The following is a 21,733-nucleotide window of genomic DNA, read 5'->3' as shown; positions in this document are numbered from 1 at the left end:
TGGCAATCCTTGCCACTCCATGAGAACAAGACAGAGCACGCCACGTCACCCATCTCTATCACTTACAAAAGAAACACAATCAATCTGGGTCGTCCATCCTACAAATTAACCGCCCTCATTTTATCTCCGTTTACCCTTTAATTTTAAACATCCTACCCGATTTGATCTTAGCCATTGAAAATAGGAGATCTGACGGCTCTCATATTTTTATTTTTAAATCTTTTAAAACCTTTAAGTGCCCGAAATATCAAGTCCGTTGATCATTAAATCCAACGGCCCTAATCTCATCTCTCACTCTTAACTCAGAGACGGCCAAACCCCACTCGCCAATCCTAATTCATTTGCCACAAATAGCTGCCCCTATTTCCCCTTTCGTTTTCTCCTCTCTCAAGTTATCCATCAACATCAATCAATAAACCTTGCACAAATCAGTGCAAGGTCGTAAAATTCCTGATCAAATCTTCCTTCCCAACTTCCTCATCCACAAATCCCGTTGACATTCCATTTTTTTCTTCGAAACTGAAACACCAGAACATGGGCAGTAAAATCGAAGCACCATTTTTGTTTTGTTCTCAAATCCAACTGGCAGAATCAAATCTCCTCGTCCCTAGGTTATGAAGTTTGAGGTTTTATTTCATTTTTTTTCACCGATTGGATTTTGAAATTCAAATTCGAAACCCTAGACTAATCGGTGCAAGGTCAAATCCTCAGGATTCTTTGTGCTCTATCAAAAATGGTGGCATGCATGGCCGCTTTACAACATCATTATCATTATTCTTTTTTCAAAGGTCAATCGCACAGGCCACTGGACATTGGGCCTTTATCCGGTGGATTTTGTTCTCAGCAGGCAGTCCTCCTCTCTCAGGTAGAAGTTTCATCATTTCTCCCTCTGTCTCTTTAGATTTTCCCTAATCTTGCTCACATCATCTACCATCTGTCATTTTTCACTATCCTAGTTTGCATCTGAAACCCTAAGCCATTAAATGGCACTATAAATAGAGCCTCGATTGCTCTCCCCTAACATTACCTACAATCATTAACCAGACCTATCTAGCTTATAGAAATTAAAATCTTATATGATTTAGAAGCCTAGTCCTTCTTTTCTAATTGATTTTGCTATCTCTTATTTCCGAGTTCTTTCATTGCTCAAGAGCTTAAAACTTTTAAAATCCTGTTTGGTTTGTTGCTCAATAGGAGGTCAGTATACCTCCACTTTCTCTTTAATTATTTCGTTTAAAATCCCAAGCATGTTATTGTTCTCTTGGTTAACTATTTAGTCTATCATGTTTACTTAGCCTTTAATTATTTTTTTATTCATTATGATGACTTTAATAGGCTGTTGTATCTGCTAAATGTTACTTAAGTAGTTATATAGTCTTAGTAACTTCCTTTATGTATTTGTTTGAGCTAATTAACTTGTTGATCGCTTACATTTGCCTAAAACCTTATACCTTACTCTGATGTTCTGTTATAACCTTTGTATTATATTCTGAGTTTCGTTAATGTCCCGTTACATTTTGAGCTCTGTTAATATTGATGCAACTCTTATAATCATCATGTGGCATTGTGAATTTTGGTAATATCTTGTTGCAACTCTCATGGTCTTTATGGTGCCTTTTGAGTTTGTTTCACTAAGTTCTATGTTGTAATTTTTAATCATCATACTGTATCATAAGATCTGCTCTACTGAATGCACTGTTATAAGCCTTCATGACTCATCCTATTTTGTTCTCCTGAGTTCTGTCCTATTGTAGTTTGTAGCATCTTTCTAAAGTCCTGCAATCTTACATAGATTTCTTTTGTTCATCATGCCATATCTTTTGAGCTCTATTATGCCATACTTAGTGTTGCTATTACAGTCTCTATATTTAACATGCCATGTTCTTAACCCTGTCATTCTGAATTTGGGATGTTGTTAGATGGTTTAACTAGGCTATGTATGAAATGCATAGGATGCCCCTGCCTCACTAAGTTAAGATTTATGGAATCTGAGTATAAAAAATGCTTTCATGAATGTTAATGGGTCCTCATTATGAGTGTTTTACATTCATATCTGATTGCCAGCTTGTAGGCAGTCCTACTGGGATGGTTTCTCCCTTGAACATCAGTAGGGTCTGTCATGATCAGTCTATTTCCTGTCAACCAGACTATAGTTGTGCCATGTTAATAGTCTGAATATGGCTCTACCATGTTTAACCATTCCACTAATCATGTGTAGCTGATTTAAGCTTGTTAAGTGTGATATCTCCCTCTCCTTAACCCCCTAATGATACTATCAACCCTTCTTCAACGTTTGGGACTTATTTGATCTTGTGAATTCATAATCTTAATTGAAGTACCTGTATGTGTGGATGTTTTGGAATGAACTTTGTTTATCCTCCATGTCTTCACATATTTTTAGTACTGTATTCAGGCTTTATGTTCCCCTTTGTTGTTCTTGATTGGACCTAGTGCAGAATAGAGTTTTCATTGTTACTTGGTTGAATACAATAGCCTACTTGTATCATTATCTGAATATGTGTTAATAATCTCAAGTGATTCAAGTGATGCCATTAGCCTAAGTACAAGTTCTTCTGTGATCAATGTTAAGTTCTATGTATCCTCAAGCTGCATGTCTAAATTGTGTGCTCTTTATCTATATTTAAATGTGATCCCAAGTGTTTGGTTCTTTAGCAATAGCATTATGGAGTTCCTACCTATATGTATGTTTGGAACATGGCCTTCAGACTTGTTTGATGTGTGTTTCATTCACTTAGTATTGGAAATATAGTTATATAAAGTGAAATTGTTTCTGTGTCCTTATTTTGCCAAGGGGAAAGTATACTTTTGTGGTAGGGTGTATTATGGTGGTTGGTTTACATTGAAAGAGCCTCATTGGCACTTTAACCTATAGGAAAAAATGAGTCGTTAGTGGTTAGGGGTATTTGGGAGTATAGTTTAACTCTAGGTTGGGCTACTCTCCCCAGCACAAAGCATAGCCCTGGGCCTTGAGACTCTTGGGAACTTTGAAGTGTTGGGGTATTCAAAGGGGGCATCGACCTTGAGTAGAATTCTCTCCTTAGCCCTTAATTCATTGACACTTGTTATTCTTTTGGGTTTAGTGTTTATGTAAGGCCCTGTAATATTTTGCCAAGGAATTTAATAATTTATGGTGCCGAGGTAGACTAATGTCAACGAAGGTTGTAGATAATTTTTGCGGCGAGCTGGAAAAATATATTGAGGAGTTGGTGGAAATTTTTGGCAGAAGAAGGCAAATATGCAATCATTTTCGCGACCGCCGACCCGTTCCATGCGCCGCAGAAAATTTGTTTAATTTTGAAGATTATTATGCGGTCCATTATGCAATCGCATACTTGTTTCACGATCCGCACTTCCGTCGCAGATTTGGCATGAAGAATTTCGGAGGGAAATTCTGCGGTCCATTTCGAGGCCGTAGACCTGGTCTGCGGACAACAAAACTGTTATGCAGACTGCAGACCTGCTGCAGACCTGTCCGGACCAGCCCAATTTTTGGGATAGTTTTTGCGGTCCATTTTGTGAGGTACATATCTGATCTGTGATCCACTCTGCGACCGTAAAGTAGAGTTATGAGGGTACATTTTCTGTTTTTATAACCTGATCCCATCTTGATTAAAAGCCTTTGGGGCTCATTTTGGAGCACATACCTAACAAGTTTAGAGAGAACTGAGAGAATTTTAGAGAGAGAGGGAGAAGACCTAGCCATTCTAATAATCCATTCTTGCCTCAATCTTCAAGAATCATGGAAGCCACTCACTAGACCATCATCTATCCGGGTAAGTCCTTCTCCACATCTTTCATGCAAGAGGTTATGGGTTTAAGTATGTTGTGGGGTTGGAGATAGGACATCCATGTGCCAATAGCAGGTAGTATGTGGGGTTGTTGAACTATTTAGGGTAGTTTCTTGTATAAATTAGTTGAGGGTGGAAGAGATTACCATTGAGAATCCTAAGAGAGTCATACCATGAGAATCCTTCTAATTATTATCCGATTTTTGCTATCTTCCTATAGATAGATATTTCTAGAGGTGTTGGGACATTGTAGTAAATTAAGGAATACTCAAACAAGGTATGTTGGCTAAACTTCTCTCTTAGAATCGAATTATGTGATGTTCCTATAAGTTTCAAGTATTGGTCCAAGTTCCTAATTCCTTACAATTTTACTATTCTGAATAAGCTTGTGTTGAAAGGTATACGTACTAGAAATGTGTGCCGAATGCTCCCATCATATTGTGTTCTCCTTCGGAAATGTATTCAAACGTGACCAATGTGTCAAAATATTATGATTTCAATCATGTTTTCATTGCAAGTTATTATGCCAAGTTATGGAAGAAGACTCAAGGTGCTTAAGACTTTTATGGTTCATATACATATCAAACCTCGATTTCCAAATGCCCTTATTGTTGATAAACTATGACTATGTTGAAAGTGAAAGAAGTGAGAGTGAGATATAGAACGTGGTCAGGGTTGTTATAAATAGTTCATTTGATTTGATATTGTGTTTCAATCGTAAATTACCATGATCTCATTTGTAAGAATTTTCAATGTGTTTTGAGTCCTTATTAATCCATAAGTAGAAACTATGCATTGCCATTTTTAAGGAGGTACTTCAAAAGGAAATGGGGTATTACTCGTTTATGATTTTTTTACTTGTGTTGCTATTGCAAGTCACTTTGCTTCGTACTTTGGAAAGAAATCCATTATGTTTAAGGCCTTAATTACTAATGAATTTAAGTTATGATTTCCGGAATATTCTATGTGTCGATGTTTATGATGATGATCCTTGAAAGTAAAGAAATGAAAATGTGGAATATGAGATACGGCCAACGTGCCATGAATGAAGAATCGTACGTATAGCCAAGAGAGGCAAGGAAATAATAATGTTGTAAATGGTTGAAAGTACGAATAAAGCTATATACATGGTGTGAAGGTTATGAGGTGAATGTATTTGTACTTCTGTTTCCCTTGTGTGCAAAATAAAAAAAAATTGGGAGTATTATTAGCGAACCGAGGAAGGGTGGGTCGAAACAGCCTACACCCGAAACTACACGTGCTGGTTGAGGAGTGGATTGTGATTATTCCCCTTATTTGGGATGATATTAAAATATTGATATGATGAGATTATTCCCCTTAATTGGGATGATATTGAAGATAGCTGGGAATTGGAAATGATGATGTCGACCCACAAGGCATATGTGGAAAGGCGGCCTAGCCGATCGGGTAGAGATCGGATGCCATGTCACGCGCATGGTGGTTCCTACTCCTGGTAACACCTTTCTTTCGCATAACATGTCAATACACATTATTCGTGGAGAGATGGCCTAGCCGATCGGGCGTGATCGGACTCTATTCTAAAACCACAGTGGTGTATCGGTGCTAATGATCTCCCAACCAAAAATAATATTATTTTCGTATTTTGAAAATTATTATGTTTTAACTTGGCATTTGGATATCATTGATTTTTACTTGTTGCTTCAATGGTTTTCCCCTTCTTATATTTGCATTCTATTTTGAAAGAGGACATTTAGCCTAACATACAAGTACTATTCCACATGTACTAACGTGCCTTTTGTCGAGGGCGTTGCATCTTCAACGGATGCAGGTGGTTCATCTGTGGGCAGCTTTGATCTTCATTAGTAGTTACTCTCTATTCAGCAGGTTTTCGTGAGCCCTATTCTATTCCGGGCCTTATGTCACTTGACGTTGTACTTTATGTTTTGAGGTATAGATGGGGCCTTGTCGCCGGCACTTTCATACTACTCTTTTGTTGTACTTAGAGGCTCCGTAGACCTGTTGTGGGTGGTGTTCGATGTTGGGTTATAAAGTAAAAGTGTTGGTATTTGGCAAACATGTTTTTCCCTCGTAATTATGAACTTGTAATATTTTGAAAATTGTAAAATGAATATCCTTTGAGTAATGGAAAACAATGTGAAGCGCTTTACTCTTCTCATGTATATCTCTGGTTATTGATTCTTATATTGTTGTATCACTCGTCATGGGCAAGGTTGGGTAGAAGGCATCAAGTTGGCTTGCTTGACCGGGGTATCTTGGTTGAGCGCCGGTTGCGCTCCCCGAGGTCGGGGCATGACAAACCTGGTATCAGAGACTAAGGTTTTAAGTGTCCTAGTATGTCTCAGAGCCGTGTCTAGTAGAGTCCTTTTTATCGGTGTGTTGTCGACCACATCTATAATTAGGAGGCAACTTGGACATTTAGGAATGTCACCCTTCTTTGATACTCCAAATTGTGCGATAGAGCTCAAGATAGAAAGCTAATTTCTTCTTCATGTTTCATTTTTTAGATGAGTAACCCACGAGTTCGCAGCCCCGGTACTGGATTTCGAGGTTGTGCGGTATGCCCAAAGAACTTCGGGCAAAATTTCCTTCCACTTTCCGTTAGCGTCGGTTAGCCTCTTCTTATGATTTTGGATGATGGTTTTGTTCGTTGATTTGGCTTGCCCGTTCCTTCTAGGATGATAAGGTCTTGATAGGATTCTTTGGATCTTATGATCTTCGAGAAATTTGCTTACTGTGCGGCCGATGAACTGTTTCCCGTTATCACACACAATTTCGGACGGCATCCCGAATTGACATATGATGTGATCCCAAATAAAGTCGATGACTTCCATTTCCCTAACTTTTTCGAAGGCCTGTGCTTCAACCCACTTAGAAAACTAGTCAGTCATAAACAAAATAAATTGAGCTTTACTTGGTGCCCATGGAAGAGGGCCAATGATATCCATTCCCCACTTCATGAATGGCCATGGTGACAAGATCGAATGGAGTAGTTCCCCGGGTTGGTGAATCATCGGCGCATGTTTTTGGCATTTGTCACATTTTCGAACTAACTCCTTCGCATCTTTTTCCATGTCTATCCAATAATAGCCGGCTCTGATTATCTTTTGAACCAATGATTCGGCACCGGAATGATTTCCGCAAGTGCCCTCGTGAACTTCCCTCAGAACATACTCGCTGTCTCTTGATCCCAGACATATCGCTAGTGGACCATCGAACATTCTTCTGAACAAGGTTCTATCTTCGAATAAGGTGAATCGTGCTGCCTTCGTGCGCAGGGCCCTCGACTCTTTTGGATCTGAGGGAAGCTTTCCGTTTTTCAAATACTCTATGTATTTATTTCTCCGTGGCCTTCTTCGACTACTGACCTCGTGAGTTGCATGACCGCCCCCAAATTGAGCTCGTTGTCTTAGACCGATGACCCTAAGTTTGTGAGGGCATCGGCCTCGCTATTCTGATCTTGAGGCACATGTTGCAAAGTTCACTCCCTAAATCGGTGAAAAGTTACTTGTAACTTATCTAGGTATCTTTGCATTCGTTCCTCCCTAACTTCGCAGGTTCCATTAACCTGATTCACCATGAGGAGGGAGTCGCATTTGGCTTCGATCACCTCCGCTCCCAAGCCTTTGGCTAGTTCGAGACCTGCAATCATGGCCTCATATTCGGCCTCGTTGTTAGTCAATTTCATAGCTCTAATATATTTTCTAACCACGCTGCCTGTGGGCGGTTTTAGTACAATACCGAGTACCGACCCTTTTGCGTTCGAAGCACCGTCCGTAAAGAGGGTTCAGATTCCCTAGGACGTACCCGAGTTTACCAACAGCTCTCTTTCAACCTCGTGTACTAGGGCCGGTGTGAAGTCAGCCACAAAGTCAGCCAAAATTTGAGACTTAATGGTTGTTCGGGGTCGATATTCGATATCATACCCGCTGATTTCTATAGCCCATTTAGCCAACCGCCTCGAATGCTCGGGCTTATGCATAATATTTCGAAGTGGATAAGTTGTTACAACACATATGGGGTGACATTGGAAGTACGGTTTTAGTTTCCTAGAGTCGCTTATCAAAGCGAGTGCCAACTTTTCTAGGCGGGGATACCTAGTTTCGGCCTCACCTAAGGCCCGACTAATGTAATAAACTGGTAATTGCATACCTTGTTCTTCCCGGACTATGACTCCATTTACCTCTATCTCCGATACTTCCAAATATAAGTGCAGTTGTTCATCTTCTCTCGGCGTGTGAAGCAGCGGCGAGCTCGATAAGTAACATTTAAGCTCTTCCAAGGCCTACTGGCATTCCGGGGTCCATGTAAAGTTATTCTTCTTTTTCAGCAATGAGGAGAATCCATGGCTCTTATCGGAGGACCCCGAGATGAAATGCCCTAGGGTGGCTATGCGCCCGGTTAACCTTTGTACGGCCTTTATGTTGTCTACTACCATGATGTCCTCGATATCTTTGATCTTGTTGGGGTTGATCTCGATTTCTCGGTTGGATACCATGAACCCGAGAAATTTTCCTGACCCTACCTCGAACGTGCATTTTTCCGGGTTCAGCTTCATGTTGTATTTCCTCAATATATTGCACATGTGTAAGAGGTGACATGCTCGTTTGTGTCAGTCATTCCGTTTTACTTAGGGATCTATGGCATGCGAAATGTTTTGAGGATCGACTTCGGAGCCGCACTCGGAGGAAAAGGTTTTTGTACGAACTTCCTAGAATCCAGGCCCTTCAATATCACTGGTGCTCCTGGGATTTGGTCTACCCTGGAATTGTAAGTTCCCACCTTTTTGTCGTTAGCCTCGATCTTCTTCTCCCTTGATTCTATCAGTTTCATCAGCTCCTCAAGCATCTTATAACTTTGGAGCTAGCCCCTGATTCACGTTCGTTGGCCTTTCTACGACCGATTCATCCCTGCGGGTGACTTCCCGGGAAGGATCGGGCTCAGCCTTGCTTGGTGCTCGGTTTTGGTTCTGTAACTGAGCTATAGTCGTCTGTTGAGCATGCAACATTTCAAAGATCATTCGTAGGTTAATCCCCTCTCCTTCAATGTTTTGTGCGTTTCGAGTCATCGACCGGGGTCCACCACGAATGCTATTTTTGGGGTCGGTAGGCAAATTTTCATCGATAGACACATGCGAATTAGCGTTGATCAGATCTGCGATCGGAATTTCAGCGGGATCAGCAGGCAGCATCTCGATACCGGGCGCTATGTTGTTATTTTCACCTTGGTGACCGGACTCGTTGTCAACATGTAGAGGCGCTGATTGAGAGTTTGACATTTTTTGTTTTTTAGCCTGGAATCAAAGATACTCACAAGAACAAGTGTAAAATAGTTTGTTACGAAAGTTAGTACCAGGCGATCACTATTATCCTTAGCCTCACGATGGGCGCCAAACTATTTACCCAAAAAATGGGTAACAATTGAATTTACACGTGGTTTCAAGGATACGTGATATAACTTGGTACAAATTGAGAATATATATATATATATATATATATTGATTGAAATTGACTATGAAAGAAATGAATGCTAACCAAACAAATCAAATATCCTCTGCCCTTGAGTTTGGTCACCCTCGAACCAAGTGAAGGTTCAAATGATATAAGAACAGAGTAACAAGATATTGAAAGCAAAAAGGAGGCAGTATATTGCTTTGTATTGCATAAATGTCATGTGTCTTACAAATGATCAGACCCCCTTTATATAGTAGGGGAGTCCTACTATTTGTACAATTCTAAATACAGTAAGGAATCCTATGATAGGCTAATTAATCGGCCTCTCTGTTACACCCTGTGCGTCCCAAGGTAATGTAATGAATATGAGACTTATTAATAAAAATGATTTTAAATTCATAATATGACTATGAACGATGTTTGGATAGAAAATATAAAGTTTGGGAAAAATCGAATTAAGTTGCGGAAATACCGACTAAGGATTTGCCTTGTAACATAGCTTTTTCAAAAATACATTTCATGCGCTATATGAGGTATTTTTGGGATATATTATTTACCAAATTGAAGGTCTAGGAGTATAGTTTCCAACACATTAACCCATTAGTTGATACAACATTAGAGTAGAGAGATATACACGTTTTTGCGAGACTGCGCAAGCAGCTCGGTTGGGACCCACTTGAGACGACCTCTGCCCTTACGTATTTTTAAAGGTGTTTCAGACTCATTTCGGGTTATTTCTCACCCAAATTTCATCTACCAGCTCTCCAAAACCCTCCCTAACATATCCCAGGATCCCAAGAACCAAACTCAAGGGAAATCAACTCAAATCATCATCAAAGTTGTTAAGGACTACAAGAGAATGCTTCTATGATGTTGTGGTGTGATTGAGGGCTATTGTGAGCTAAGTTGAGACAGGGTTTTGAGTTGTAGCTGATGTCCAAGATATGTATAACATCTTCTTGATTGTGCCTAAGGTTAATCTTGCGTTGGTTGTGTTGTTTGAGTGAGAAACCATAAGATAGCACTTGAAAGAACATGGGATGTAGTTGTCTTTTTGGTTGGACTATTTTGTGGCTAAATAGATGGTTTGTGGTGGCTGAAAATTGTAAGATAATTGTATAATGTTGCGGCTGCTGTTGTTAAGCTTTTCTAGGTATTAATTAAGTTGATTGAAGAAGAAAAGATGAAAAACTAGTGATTGACGATAAGCATTAAGGTGCGAGACGTATGGGGCTATTTTGGAAGGTATTTTATGGATGTTTTGAACTTGAAATAATATAGTACATATAAGTATGATATTCTGAAGGTTATAAACAAATTTATGGAATAAGATTAGGATTCAATTTATATCTTGTTGTGAGTAAAAATGAGCTTGCCACTCAATTTGGTTGTTAAGATAATCAGAGAAACTCATATTGGATTATATTGTTGTTGTTGCTATTGTTGGTTATAGTTGTTGTTGGCCTGTTGATGACCCTTTGTGGTCTTTGGGATGTATTAAAAATCGGGGAGTTGCTGTCTGATTTTTCTTAATCCATACGACTAGCCAAATACGATGGTACGACATTATATGTTAACGGCAATATCATTTCACTTGTTGTAGATGAAAGAAGTTGTGTTGAGCTTGGTTAGGTAATAAGGAAGAGATCATACTAGCATGTTAAGGCTATCCCTTCTTTACTTTTGGCATGATCCATATGATGCAATGAAACGAGCAAGCACGCAACTTTCACAAATAATTCTATTCCTAGAAGTACTAGGGTTGCCTATATTCTTGATTCCCAAAATGTCCTACTATCATATCGTTTGTTCATGGGTCTTATGATATTCCGAGAGATCTTATAGACTTACTTCCTTATGCATTGCATTCATTTATACATGTACATTGACCCATAACCAGATGGCATTATATACACGCATATTATATGTATATGGGATATGAGGAAAGGATATGGCGTTATATACGCACCACCACCTGATCAGCTGGTATACATTTATGATTTCGCCCACAGAGGCTGAGATGATATGATAGGATGCCCTTAGAGGCTTGATGATGTTATGTATGCATATACCTATGCATGATATGACATTTATACACATATGCATGACATTATAACTGTTTCATGATTCACAGATCTATTAAGACTTACAGGCTGCATCCTATACTCCATGTTTCTTTCATGTCTATTATATACTAATTTTTATGCCTTACATACTCGGTACATTATTCGTACTGACGCCCCTATTGCCTGGGGGCATGCGTTTCATGTCACGGGTGCAGGTAGACAGGCTAACGGTCCCCCATCTTAAGATCCTTGCTCAGCGAGAGTTGGTGTGCTCCATTTGATTCGGAGCTGCTATTGAGTTTTGGTACGATACTTTTGTATACATATGGGTATGACGGGGCCTAGTCCCGTCCTCTATACAGTTGTAAACAATCATGTATAGTTGGATAGTATGTGGCCTTGTCAGCTTGCCCTATTGTATTCCACATGTATATGTATATATGTATTTTGAGTATGTCTCCTCACGTATGTTATTCACATGATTCAGCAGTTTAGGGGCAGATGTTATGCATGACCTACACTTATTTCATATTTATATCTTAGACATATGCTTAGGGGTGTTCGGTAGGTAGAACTTGGGCACTCGTCACAGCCCATCGGTTTGGGTCGTGACAAAAGTGGTATCAGAGCAGTTCCAGCCTAGGGTTGTCTACAGACCGTGTCTAGTAGAGTCTTGTTTATGAGTGTGTTGTGCACCATACTTATAAACAGATGCAGGACATATAGGATGTTACCCTCCCTTCTTATCTTAGATAGTGCAATATAAGAATTCATTTTCCTAACGATATGTTATGTTTTCAGCGATGCCCAAGAAGGCTACAACCGCCCAGAAGGGCAAGTCCGTGGATGATGAGACTACAAGTCAAGTGCCACGAGTTACCAGGGATCAGGGAGAGTCACATAGTGAGACTCCATCTCAGACTTCACATACCCTACCTTCTCCGGAGGAGATCCAAGGGGCACCAGCTCCAGCACCCGCCCCACTGCCCCCAGCTCCTCAGTCAGATGCACCAGTTCAGTAGATGAGAGATGTTATTCAGCTATTGACTCGATTAGTGGCCGTACAGGCTCGGTGCCAGGAGGTAGGTATTGGTCATGCAGATAGGGCCATCTGTGCGAGGGTTCGTGATTTCATTAATTTGGACCCTCCGATATTCACTGGAGTAGATCCAAACGAGGACCCTCAGGTATTTATCGATAGGATGCAGAGGACTTTGAGGGTAATGAAGGCCACTGCAACTGAGTCAGTTGAGCTAGCTTCCAATAGACTTCGGGATGTTGCAGTTAATTGGTACGAGCCTTGGGAGTTGTCCAGAGTTGAGGATACCCCTCCAGTAGTATGGCAAGAGTTTACAAAGGCTTTTCTTAGTCATTATTTGCCACCAGAGCTTAGACGGGCCAGAGTTGAAAGGTTCTTGACCCTTCGGCAGGGTAATATGAGTGTTCGGGAGTACATCGTTCATTTGATTCTTTGGCTAGGTATGCTCCCACTATTGTAGCTAAGATGGAGGATCGGGTTCACCGGTTCATGATGGGGTTGGAGCCGCACCTGCTTAATGACTGTATGTCGGCCTCACTTCATCCAGGCATTGATATTTCTCATATTCAGGCATATGCTCAAGGTGTAGAGGAGCACAAGCAGAAGCAGAGTGCCGATCGTGAGCATGATAGGGGCCAGAGTAAGAGAGCGAGATTTTCAGGTCCTTCTAGTGAGTTTCGAGGTGGTCAGAGACAGCAGTATCCGAGGTATCCAGCCCAGCCATCAGCTAGTGCACCCCCTCAGTTTACCGGTAAGAGATTTGATTGTTCCACATATGCAGGGCTTAGTCAGAGTTCCAGGGCCTCTAGTTCTCAGTATATGGGTGAGTCAAGTCAGATAAGGCCACCCTTGCCACGATGTGCTCAGTGTGGTAAGCAGCATGCCGGGCAGTTCCTTGTAGGGTTGGGTGTTTGTTATACTTGTAGTTATCTAGGCCACAATATTAGAGATTTTCGACGAGAGGTGGTGCAGGTATAGTTCAGCCAACGAGATCTGTAGCCAGTTCGTCATCATCAGTACGCCCCCCTGGGCAAGGTTCACAGGCACCAGCTGGTCGTGGTAGAGGTAGAAGTGGAGCATCTAGCTCGAGCGATCCTCAGAATCGTATTTATGCCTTAGCGGGTCGACAGGAACATGAGTCATCACCTGATGTTGTTACAGGTATATTATCAATCTCCTCGTATGATTGCATTGATTGATCTAGGTTCCGCCTTATTGTACGTCACTCCGTTGGTTGCTAGTAAGTTTGGGATAGAACCTGAGTTGATTGAACCTTTTGAGATGTCTACACCTATTGGGGATCCAGTGATAGCTAGACGGGTATATAAAGACTATATAGTAGTAGTTCATAGTCGTTATACAGTAGCAGACCTGATTGAGTTAGATATGGTGGAATTTGATGTTATAATGGGTATGGATTGGTTGGCTTCTTGTTATGCTAACGTTGATTGTAGATCAAAGATGGTTTGGTTCCAGTTTCCAGGGGAGCCAATTCTGGAGTGGAAAGGTAATACTACATCGCCAAGAGGTAGGTTTATTTCCTATATCAAGGCAAGGAAGATGATCAGAAAGGGCTATATTTATCACTTAGTTCGGGTACAGGATGTGAAAGCAGAGTCACCGACTTTTCAATCTATCCTGGTTGTTAATGAGTTTCCTGATGTTTTTCTCGATGACCTTCCAATCCTTATGCCAGAGAGGGAGATTGAGTTTGTTTTTAACACATTACCAGATACTCAGTCGATATCTATTCTTCCTTATAGAATGCCACCTATAGAGCTGAGAGAGTTGAAAGAACAACTGAGGGATTTGCTTAAAAAAGGCTTTATCAGACCCAGTACATCATCGTGGGGAGCACTTGTGTAATTTGTGAGAAAGAAAGATGGTTCCTTGTGGATGTGTATGGATTACAGATAGTTGAATAAGGCAACGATCAAGAATAAGTACATGCTCCCGAGGATTGATGATTTATTTGATCAGTTGCAGGGTGCCAGGTGTTTCTCTAAGATAGACTTGAGGTCAGGGTACCATCAGGTAAGGGTTAGAGAGAAATATATTCTGAAGACAACATTCAGGATAAAATACGGGCACTTTAAGTTTCGTGTTATGTCGTTTGGTTTGACCAACGCCCCAATAGTATTCATGGACTTGATGAACCGTGTGTTCAGACCCTTTCTAGATCTGTTCGTGATTGTATTTATAGATGATATTTTGGCCTATTCTCGTTCAGAGGCTGAGCATGCAAATCATTTGCGTACTTTGCTCACAGTTTTACAAGAAAAGAAGTTGTACGCAAAATTCTCCAAATGTGAATTCTGGTTGAATTTTGTAGCTTTCCTTGGACATATTATTTCTTGTAAAGGTATCCGGGTTGATACGCAGTAGATTGATGCAGTGAAGACTTAGCTTAGACCCACGACACCGACGGAGGTTCGTAGCTTCCTGGGTTTGGCAGGTTATTACAGGATATTTGTAGAGGGTTTTTCTTCTCTTTCATCACCATTGAGGATTCAATTTATATCTTGTTGTGAGTAAAAACGAGCTTGCCGCTCAATTTGTTTGTTAAGATAATCGGAGAAACTCATATTGGATTATATCATTGTTATTGCTATTATTGGTTAGAGTTACTGTTGGGCTGTTGATGATCCTTAGTGGTCTTTGGGATGTATTAAAAATAGGGGAGTTACTGTCTGATCTTTCTTAAACCATATGACTAGCCAAATATGATGGTACGATATTATATATTAACGGCAATATTATTTCACTTGTTGTAGATGAAAGAAGTTGTGTTGAGCTTGGTTGAGTAATAAGGAAGAGATCATACTGGTATGTTAAGGCTATCCCTTCTTTCCTTTTGGCATGATCCATTGATGCAATGAAATGAGCAAGCACGAAACTTTCACAAATAATTCTATTCCTAGAAGTACTAGGGTTGTGTATGTTCTTGATTCCCCATATGTCCTACTATCATATCGTCTATTTATGGGTCTTATGATATTCCGAGAGATCTTTTAGACTTACTTTCTTATGCATTGCATTCATTTATACATGTACATTGACTCATGACCAGATGGCGTTATATACACGTATATTATATGTATATGATTTATGAGGAAAGGTTATGGCGTTATATACGCATCACCACCTGATCAGCTGGTATACATTTATGATCCATTCATGCCGCAGGTGTAGGTAGACAGACTGACGGTCCCCCATCTTAAGATCCTTGCTCAGCGAGAATTGGTATACTCCATTTGATTTGGAACTGCTATTGAGTTTTGGTCCGATACTTTTGTATACATATGGGTATGACGAGGCCTAGTCTCATCCTCTATACAGTTGTACACTCTGTTAGAGGTCTGTAGACAGTCATGTATAGTTGGATAGTATGTGGCCTTGTCAGCTTGCCCTACTGTATTCTGCATGTATATGTATATATGTCTTTTGAGTATGTCTCCTTACGCATGTTATTCACATGATTCAGCAGTTTAGGGGTAGATGTTATGCATGACCTATACTTATTTCATGTTTATATATTAGACATATGCATAGTGGTGTTTGGTAGGTAGAACTCGGGCACTCGTCACAGCCCATCGGTTTGGGTCGTGACACTTTCCTTGATATGTGCCTGAATTTCCGCCGCGATCCTCGTTCGATTGAGGATATTTTGGCTTTTTGTTATTTGGCTCGGTAAGCTTCCCTTGGTCTCGTTCGATCTCTATCTTGCTTGGTCTCGATCTTGGCCGATCTCGATCTTAATCGATCTCTGGGTTACGAGCTCGGTAATCTAACTTCGCATCATGGTTCGATATAACACGAGTTTGAACCTTGCGATATCATGTTCTAGTCTCGATCAGTCATACGAAAAGTAAGCCCGATTTTGACCGAATACACACATGTCACATATTAGTGAGACATGTCATGTCTAGAGACGCACATGACTGACACATATTAGGCACATGATAGGTGTTATGTCTCTAGATAGTTGTCAAATTCATCGGCCACCTACTGTACCTTTGTGTATGGATGCCACCTAGTCATGAAATAGCCACCTAGTCCTTCACTTTCCATCAAAGTGGGGAGTCACTTAATTGCTTTTAAAAAAATGTCCCCGAAGTTATAGCCAATACACTTTAATTATCCCTTTTATTTATTAAATCCAACTTAATCACGTTGAAAATAAATCTTACACTCTCCCAGTTGGCACATCTGATGCCATTGACTTAATGAGTTTGATAAATTTTCTTACATTATGTGCACAACTGGGCTAAAATCTTATATTGGTTCCATTACTTGTTGTTATTAAGTAATGAATAAGTATGAGTCACGGGGGTTGTACGTCACTTTATTTGATCTAGCCCCTTTTATGTGCTACAATATAGTCATTTACTTAACATAATCCATAAGTGAAAAATACATTATTGGTCCAACAATAATTCTTAAATTATCTCTATTTAAGTCAGAACCTGTCATCTTCAGTCCCAACATTGTATACAAGAGAACAACATAAGCGCATACACAAATGAGTTCTAAGTGCTAATTGCATAAATATCATAAAGTCTTTTCATAAAGTCATTTATTGATGTCAATAAAACCCATTCTTTCAACATATTTTATAAATATTTTGGGTGGTAATCATTTCATCAAAGGATCAACAATCATCAGATTTGTGCTATGCTCAACTGACACTTATATTTCTCGACTTCTTCTTTAACGATGAAGTATTTCAATTATATATGCTTAGCACTTTCGAATACTAGTAATTTTTAGAGAATAAGACTGTTGTAAAATTACCAAAATAAATTTTCAGTGGTCTGGAAATACTGTCGACTAGCGAAGTCCTGAAATAATGTTTCACAGCTAATTAGCCTGAACTATAATCTCAAAGCATGCCACAAACTCAGCTTTCATGATGAATGCAACAATAATTGACGACTTCACACTCTTCTATGATATTACTCCTCTAGCTAACATAAATAAATGACCAAATATGGATTTCTTGTATCCACACAACCAACATAATCTGAATTTAAATATCAAACCACATTAAGGTGAGCAGATTTCTTATAAGTGAGCATATAATCTTTCATTCCTTATAAGTATCTTAATACTTTCTTTGCAAGTTTCCAATGGTCAATTCCTAGATTACTTTGATATCTACTTAGCATTTTAACAGCATAACGGATATTTGGCTTGATACATGTCTAGGCATATATTAAGCTCCCAACTATAGGTGCATAAATAATAGCTTTCATTTGGTTTCGTTTCAATTCATTCTTAGGACATTGCATGAGACTAAGCTTGTCTGCTATCTGAATTAGAACGAGACTTGATGAGCATTTTTTTCATTCTAAATCTCTCTAACATTTTACTGATATAGGCTTATGAGATAACTCCAACAATCCTTGTGATCTATTATGGAATATTTCTTTTCCAATCACATAGGATGCCTTTCTCATATCTTTCATTTCAAAGTTGATAGAGAAAAATCTCTTGGTGTAATCCATCATACAAAGATCATTCGTAGCAAGAAAGATGTTATCAACATAACTAATATAATAAACTTATTTCTACTAACCTTCATATATATATATACACCAATTAACATTGGTTTTCTTAAATTCAAAGGTGATAATAGTTCTGTTAAACTTAAGATACCATCATCTGAAAGCTTGTTTAAGTCCGTATAATAATTTTTAAATTTTATATACCATTTGTTTCTTTCCTTAATAGTCAACCCCTTTGGTTTATCCATATATACTTTTTCATCTAAATTATCATTCAGAAAAAGTAGTTTTCACATCCATTTGATGTAGCTCTAAGTTGTAATGAGCTACTAAAGTCATTATAATTCTAAGTGAATCCTTTCGAGAGACTGGTGAAAATGTCTCTTTATAATCAATGTCCTCTTTCTGAGTGAACCTTTAGCAACAGGCCTGGCATTATGACGTGCATTGTTGACATTTGAGTCGCGTTTGAACTTAAGGATCATTTACACTCGACTCGTTTGCAATCTTCTAGTAATTCAAAATGGTCCCACACTTCACATACTGAGCACATATGCCACGATGTTTAGGGTAATACTCAACACCTCTGTCTGGCCTGATTATTTATACCTTTCTGTCTAGTTACCTTTCAGCCTCATTAATAAATACCTCTAAGACATTTATTGTTTGAGATTTTTCATGCAACAAATAAACATATTCAAAACATGAAAAATCATAAGTAAAGGTGATAAATTATTTCTTACTGTAAGAAAAGATGTCAAAAGGACCACATATATCAGTGTATCTAATTTGAATAAGTTGTATGCTTCTTGTGATTTATTTATTTATGTGTTTTGTTTGTTTTCCCTAATATAATCCACATAAATATTAAGGTCCATAAAATCCTAATATTGAAGGATTTCATTGTTAGTAATCTCTTCAGTCTTTCTTTGGATATGTGACATAGATGTTTATGCTACAAATAAGTAGAACTTTCATTCACTAACTACATTTGATTCCAATATTATGATGCAGGGTTAAAAGAGTTTCAGAAAATAGATTATCAAGATTTAGTTTGTGTAACTATCACACAAAATATCAGACCCGATAAGATGATTATTTTAGACAAACTAATATATCTATTGTCAAAAATAAAAAGGTATCCGGCTTTATCCAACTAAGACAAGAAAATTAAATTTATTAAAACAGAAAGTACATAGCAAGTTTCAAAAAGTGATGCTAGTATCAAGGATTAAATGATAAGTCCAGATAGCTTCAACTGGAGCCTTCACTCTATTACTCATGTACATAAAAAAAAATTTATATATGGCCTGAGTTGTAAGAAATTCATGCATCATATTTGAAATATGAACAGTACAACTAGAGTCAATCCACCAAGTATTATAAAGAATTTCAATTAGATTTAATTCGACACACGAGTAATAGGCTGTCACGACCCCAATTTTTCACCTTAGGATGTTGTGATGACACCTAATTTCTAAGACTAGGTAAGCCTAATATTTAATAATAACTTAACAGAAATAATCAACAGAAATACTAAGGCAAGACTAATAAACTCATAAAAACTTCCAAAATATGATCTCAACAACACTCTTTCCAAAACCGGTGGAATTGAGTCATAAGATCTATAAAATAATCTAGAATGTCTATTACAACACTGTCTAAATAAGAATACAACAAAATGATATGATATGGAATGTGACTCCGAGGCCTACGGACGCCGAGCAGGTATACCTTGAAGTCTCCGAAAGGCAGCTAACAGTCAATCACTAACGTACAGCATGGGCAAACGTACCTGGATCTGCATAAAAAGATGTGCAAAAGCATAGTATGTGTACACCATAATGGTACCTAGTAAGTATCAAGCCTAACCTCGGTAGAGTAGTAACGAGACCAAGTCAAGATACCTACTAGGACAAGATAAACAGAATAAAAATATAATAACTAGATGTAATGGAAAACGGAGAGATGAATAATAACGAAGCAGTTTAATAATGTAAAGTAATGACAAATTTGTAAGCATAAAGACAACGATAAGGAAACAATGAATGAGAACTACAACTAGTCAAATACGGAACAAACTGATAAAACAAGGAAGAATAAAAGCAACAAGAATAGTTCAACCAATAACTCTTTCCAACATGAGATGGACAACAAAAATCACAACCGAGGTACCGCCTTGTATTCACATTTCTCAAATTCAATCACAATCTTTCCTTATACCGCCCCGTGAGCCTTACATTTAGATAGTTTTAAAAATATTTTTTCCAAAATAGCTACATGCACTTTAGCCCACCTTATGACGCCGCGTGGCTTCATAGCAACACGCACATAAATCCCATCTTATGCTGCCGCATGCACATTAACCCCTATCCTTATACCACCGCATGTGCATTAATATCACAACACAATAACAACTCGCACCACAAGTGCCAATATGCCACAACTTACCAAAAATTAACAATATCAATATTTCCACAATAATAGCTCATGGCTCAACCACAATGTGTACAAAAATATCAACAATAAAAATAAATGTGAATTGCTCTATAAGGAAGATATCTCAATAATTAATAATTTCGCGCCAATGTGATAACGGCTTTCACAATCTCAACACCAATAACTCAACAAGAAGGCATTTCACGAAATAACAACGTCAATTACAAGTAATTCAACAATTAAAGGTGTAACAAGGGAATATGGAAGGCAATAACTTCAACTCGACATATAAGAGCAAAACAACAAGTAAGAGGTAGAACAAGTGTTAATAAGTCAAATAAGGCATGTAAGGATAGACTAACACATGTAAGAATAGATTAATAATGAGAATTAAAACATGATATGAAAATTCAATGAAAGGCATGAAAAGAGTCTAAATAACCTAAATCGGTAAAATACTACATATAACCCGTGTCCCTACTCGTAACCTTGCGTACACAGCTTTCACATAATACAAATAACACAATTAATCTCAATTCCCAAGGAGTAGTTCTCCCATACAAAGTTAGGCAAGATACTTACTTAAACTAGGCCAACTCAATCCTCGGAAATAACTTTTCTCCTAAAATCTGCCCCCACACAATTCAAATCTAATGAAAATTGACTTAATATCATGGAAAACAATTACAATGGATAACGCTATGATCTTTATATTTTTTTCCAAAAAGTCAATAAAAGTCAACTCGTGGCCCGCCCGGTCAAAATCTGGATCCAATGGTAGATTCTGACTACCCATAATCCCACGAGTTCATATACACGATTAGTTTTTAAATTCGAGTCAAAATCGTCTCTTAAAACTCAACTTCTCATTTTTCAAAAATTTGACAAAATTTCCCAATTTTTTCTCTTTGATTCATACAAATTTGATGTTAAATCTAAAATATAATCATTAAACATAGTTGAAAATTGATTAGAATTACTTACCCAATATTTGTAGATAAAAATCTCCTCTCCAAATCGCTTCCTACCAAGTCTAGGGTTCTAAAATAAGAGAAATGAGACTAAATCCCGACTTTTCTAACCTTTTATTCAGTTGCAAACCCTCGCAATTGTGACATGGGTTCACAATTGCGAACCCTTGTATCAGTGGATGCACAGGGTTTTCTGGAGAAGTGCCACCATATTCTCTGCACCATGGATATTATGGACACGAGCAGGGTTGCTTTTACTATATTCCAGTTGTCGGGACCAGCGTATCAGTGGTGGCTTATGTGGAGGGTAGCCTTGCCGATACATCTTCACTCACATGGTCTCATATTTCAGAGATGTTCTTGAGTGAGTTTGTCCCAAGAGCCTTCGGGATGCCCGGGGCACAGAGTTTGAGTAGCTGCGCCCGGGTACTATGGCCGTGTTAGAGTAT

This window comes from Nicotiana tomentosiformis, chromosome 5, assembly GCF_000390325.3.
Source record: "Nicotiana tomentosiformis chromosome 5, ASM39032v3, whole genome shotgun sequence".
Taxonomy (NCBI): Eukaryota; Viridiplantae; Streptophyta; class Magnoliopsida; order Solanales; family Solanaceae; genus Nicotiana; species Nicotiana tomentosiformis.
Note: the sequence above shows the minus strand (reverse complement) of the source record.